Raw genomic sequence first — 5,903 nt, 5'->3', positions numbered from 1 at the left:
AAAAAATAATTTTTTGTTTTCCCAACTTTTCTACCTTAAAAAATCTGTTTTTTTTTAACTGAAACTTTTAAAACCACCAGTTAGTGTACAGTAACTTTAAATGTTTCATTTTACTTTCGGTCATTAGTTATTTCTAAGTAAAGCTACTCACTAGCTTCCTAATACTTAAATGACATTTTGGTTATGTCTTTATAGACCTTTGCTATTTCCTCTGTTAGAGTCTTAGAGAATTTTAGCTCACCTGTGCTGTTTTAGCATTTCCCTCTTTTATAACTTCTCTCACTTGAAATCTAAACTTAAAACGGACTATAACACTTAAAGTGTATGTGTATTACGAATGTATGTTTCCGTTACTATTGGTGCTATAAGAAATTACCATAAATGTGCTTGCCTAAAGCAATGTAAATTTTTCATGTTACATTTCTTTGATTCCTGGGTGATGCAAATGGTTATGTGGTCGACTGCTAGCTGAAAGTTTGGTGGTTTGAACCCACCTAGAGGTGCCTCAGAAGACAGGCTGGCTATCTGGTTCAGAAAACACAACTTTGAACAACTCAAGTTTCAAAGTTGAAGTCACAACTTTGAAAACCCTATGGTTCAGTTATACTCTGCACACATGGGGTCTTCACGAGTTGGAAATGACTCTACGACAGCTAACACCATCAACAACAGTTTTATGGGTCAGAAGTCTTACTGGACTAAAATCAAGATGTCGACTAAAATCAAGATGTCGCCAGGGCTGATTTTCTTTTGGAAGCTGTAGAGAAGGATTTGTTTTCTTGCCTTTTCCAGATTTTAGATGTTTCCTGCATTTTTTGGCTCCTGGCTCCTTCCTCCATCCCCAAAGCCTGACAAATAGCATCTTCAAATCTCTCTCTCAAGCTGACACTCTTGCCTCCTTCTTATAAGGGCCCTTGTGATTACTTTGCGTTGACCTAAAGAATCTGGAATAATCTCCCTATCTTAAGGGCATTAACTTAATGCAAAATATGTAGTATGATCCCTTTCCTAGATAATAATTTATGCTTTTAACTGGAATTTGATGATTTTTTTTTTTAATTTTCAAAAAACATTTTAAAGTGTGCAATTTAATTCTATGTTAAGTTAGCTAATAGGATATGAGCTATCTCCTTGCTTACTGTACTCTAAAAGGGACACCATACACATCAGCAAATTTTAGTGAATTGGGAAAAAAAAGCATACAAACTGTCATGTCTTTGTAAATCATACTGACTTGAGTGGATATAATTAGATAATAGATCAATATCTGTGATTATAGCTTGAGACCTTACACAGAGCTGTTACATTTCTGCTTTGGTAATTGCTCCCTCTTCACATTTTCTAGACTCCATGGCTTCTTGTGTAAAAGAACGCTACAATTTTCTCTCCTACTTCAATCAGCAATTTCATGTTCACCTCTAACTACAGTCATCTCAAATATTCAGAGATAATGAAAAGTTGTACTTTGCACTATTTAATAAGCTCTCTTTATGAAATCAAAGATTTGGCATAAAATTTATTTTAGAGTACTAAAGTATGGAGCAAATTAAAGAAATGAATAAATGTCACAAAGAAAAATCGAGTTGCCATTTTAACAATAAGGTATGATCAACAGTATAGAAAAAGTGGCACACTTTCTATTTTAGTATAAATATAATGTGGATCGCTGAAATTAAGAAATAAAGATTCCAAAGGCTTTCCAAGAACAAAAATCTTCACTAACAAGATGACATTGTGTTTACTCGTTTTAGAATAAGTGACCTTCGAATTCCCTAACTGAGCAAACTGTCTCTTGAAACACTTTGAGAACTTGTGAGTAATGAAAAGGAAATATTACATGTAGTTTAATGAAACATTAACTGTATATTATGTGGCTGAATTGAGAAAAACTATACAATTCCAGATAAATTAGTTTTGCAGACAAAACTAAACAGATCATTATTGGGACAGATGCATGTTTCAAGAAAGATTGTGTGAGAATTTAACCTAATTTTTTAATAAAGTGAAATTCAGCATTTAACATTTTGAAAAATGAATGGTAGAGAGTTGAGCACTGTAAATATCTAATCGGAAAACATAAAGCATGCTTAAGGAATGACATTTATTGAAATGGAGTTAATGATACAGATGACAACAGATAGAAATGTAATGATTTTAGTATAAAACGGGGCGAATAGCCATTTTTGTCTTTGATTAAAAGTTTGATTTCATGTAAGAAGCAAGTAAGGACCATAGGAGAGTTCTGAGAAGTGGATGTCTTGACAGGATAAAAACAGCACTCTAGGAAAATCATTCTTGTTTTCTTTGTAGTACACTTGGTGAAGAGAAAGTTGTGGCCATAGGATAATAAATCTCCAGATAACTGAAAGCATAGCAAGGATTGTAGGGATGGTGCAGACCTGAGCAGTATTTCGTTCTGTTGTATATAAGGTCTCTGTGAGTCAGAACTGACTCGATGGCACCTAACTACAGCAACAACTGAAAGCATGGGGATAAGAGTTTTTTAAGTACCTAGACTAGAACTGATTATTAATCCAAAAGAATGAGGTAATATATAGGAAATATACAAGACACAGTGTGGCATATTTGACGTGCAAATGGCTTAAGGAAGCAAGATGCAGGGGAATCAATTTCTTATCCAGGACACTATGTCTGAGAGAATCATTGAAATAGGTAGATATACTTCTTTTATATTCAAAGATGTAATGATGTATTTTTCTAATACATTTCTGGTGCCAATTTTGAAGGCTGAATTTTCCAGTATTATTAAATGATTATAATATAGCTGATAATATAAGTAAGCTATATTAAGAAAGAATAAAATAAATAGGTCAGTTAACAGACGATCATTGCTCTTGGAAATCTCTTACCTTGGAAAGACCAGTCTTGTCTTCTCATCTGATTACACCAAAAAAATTAAACCAAACTCATTGCCATCAAGTTGATTCCTACCCATAGTGACCCTATAGGACAGAGTAGAACTTCCCCATAGAGTTTCCAAGGAGCACCTAGTGGATTCAAAGTGCCGACCTTTTGGTCAGCAGCCATAGCTCTTAACCACTGCGCCACCAGGGTTTCCGTCTGATTACACAAGCATTCATAAAAAATATCTCTGGATGGTATCTGCCCATTAGCAGATGCATCAGCAGCTGATAAGGAAGCTGTGGCTCAGCAATCTACCTCTTGGCATAGTGTGGATAACCGTAAACATTGTCAGAACCAAACTGCAGAAGCTGTGGACACAGCAGCATGGGGACTCAGTTTATCCTGTGGAGAGTTTTGTATGGTGTTCTCGTCTAGGAAATGACTATGCCCTTTCTTCTTTTGTGGAGACCTTGGCTAACCACTCATCCACTAAGTATTGGGAACTTTCTTTGGAGTTCAAACATGAGAAGCATTCTTATTACACCTTTCATAATATAAAGAAATGGCAATTCCATAAGCAAATTCTTATTTAAATGATGCAGATTGACTCATTGCAATATCAATGGTGCCTAATGCAGATCACCTACATAATCTTTTATGCAAAGTGATTTGAGATAAATTTTGACAGGAGAAAATAAAGAGCTTTGCTTGGGAAGCCTCCTTCATACAGTCTTAAACAATACTAGAATTAATACATAAGAAGTTGACAAATTTGGATTCGTATTTAACTCTCCATCCATTTCTATCAAAACCACAATTAATTAACATATAAATTATCAAGTTTTGAGTAAACACATAAGGGGATAATGAAAATAATGTTATTAAAATGCCCATATTATAGGAAAAAAATTGAGATTGTGTCAGGGAGACAATTTTTAACAAAGTATTTTAAAAATTACATCGGAGTCATTAGGAAGTCCCTGGGTGGTATAATGGTTAACTCAATCAGATGCTAACTGAAAGGTTGGATGTTTGTGTTAACCAAGAGGTGCCTTGGAGAAAAGTCAGATGATCTACTTCCGAAAAATCAGCCACTGAATGACAACCCCACAGAGCATAGTTCTAGTCTGACACATACGGGGTCTCCATGAGTTGGAGTTGACTAGAAGGCAGCTGGTAAGGGTCATTAAGAAATAGCTTAATTTTTGACCCAGATAAGCATATAAAATAGACACACATTTGTCCTGTGTGTTTTATAATGAAAATGGAATATTTTATATCAGGAAAAATGCAGTAGAAATACTGGAAAGAATATGAAAATGAGAGACTATATTTTTGCAGCAATAGCTCTTCTACATGGCTAAGCTGTTTTAAAATACACTGGATTTTCAAGCTTTATTATTATTTAGGCTGACTGAAGTTTAATTTACATTTGCCTTATGTTCTTGTAGGAAAAAGTGGTTATTTGTGACCAAGGAATCCGTTTATTACTGATTCTACCATTGATTTACTCTGTGTCCCTGAGCAAGGCAATTAACTTCTTTCTGACTCTATTTCTTAATTTATAAGGTACAGGTGCCACTATTATGCAGAAATGGTGGAATACATTTTAAATTTCCAAAGAGGGAGAGACTAAGGGGGACAGAGAGTATAATGTGATAGAAATCTGGTCATATATTTAAAAATGCTAGCTTTTAAATTCTATGGAAGCTACTTAACCCTGCCAGATCCCTCAGCATATACAATGGTGAAAAACAAAGTGTTACAGAGTTTAAGAGAGGTGTTACATCTAATTCTTCTTTTACAGTATGGAAGGAATGTCATTTTACATATGAACAGGTTATATCTCACCAACATTAGCTGTCTTCCACAGAGTGGTATGGGTGGAATATAACGTCAATTATATCAGGAAATGGGTGAGAAATCTTTTTTTTTCCCTCTACTTAACATAGAAAACTATGAGAAAAGCAATGCTGCTAGTCTATAGCTTTATAGAAGGTTTTCACTTTCACCATTATTTGATGTGCATTTTGAATCAAAATATCTCCCTCAAGAACTATTCGATGCCTGAAATTATAACACTAGAAAAATATTTTCTTTACAGGCATGTAATTTTTTACTTAATAGTATGAAAAATATACCCAGAAAAAACACTTAAAAATTAAGCTAAAGAACAAAAAATCCTCCAGAATTACAGTGGATGCAGTGGATGCAAACAATTAACCAGGAGGAAGATATAATCTAGAGTGGTAATCTGGAAGTGAAGTAACGGCAGCCATGGGGTTATTTACTGCTCTGGAAAATAAATGGTGGAGTGTGTGTTGAAGTTGGCAAGAGGACAGGCTATAAGGCTTAATTCAAGCAAGGAGGACAGTTTCGCTTTCACTGAAAGATGGACCTAGAAGGAAAAAATGCACACACACTCACGGAGTCAGGGAGGGAGGAAGTGAGTAAGGAAGGAAGTGAGGGAGGAAGTAGGGAGTAAAGAAGAGAGAGAGAAAAGAGAAGCTAGAAGGAGGAGGAGGAGAGGAAATGAGGAGAAGGGAAGATAAAAGGAGAGGAGAAAAGGAATAGTTTCATCCGGAATTTCACAGGTGGAGAATAGCTCCCTCCCCAAATTTTAACAAAAAAAATAGGCCTCAATCCTCTCACCTCCCTTTTCACCACACATTAAGGAAACTTGTAAGAAAACTCAAAATTCTCTCTTTTGGCTCCAGTGGGAAGTTCAAACAACCTACAGAAACTCTCACTTTGCCCCACTCCACAACCACCATAAAATCCCCAAGCCATTCTCCTTTCACTGCTTTCTCAATTTTTGGACCTGCTGGGGAGCCATCCTGCTCTCCCTAGATGGCTTCATCATGTGAGTAACAAATATTTTTATTCCCTTTTGGTGAGTGAGTCAGGCGGGCATCATCAGTCTAAACATCTGATCTAAATTTTGGGTGGTCACCCATCCTATTTTGCAGACTGCCTATACAGCTTCTGTGAAGAATTACGTATTGGGTGGGACCTGGTTGGTATCTAAGAATTAGCCG

Source organism: Trichechus manatus, unplaced genomic scaffold (genome assembly GCF_000243295.1).
Source record: "Trichechus manatus latirostris isolate Lorelei unplaced genomic scaffold, TriManLat1.0 scaffold00013, whole genome shotgun sequence".
Lineage (NCBI taxonomy): Eukaryota > Metazoa > Chordata > Mammalia > Sirenia > Trichechidae > Trichechus > Trichechus manatus.
This window is presented reverse-complemented; position numbering follows the sequence as displayed.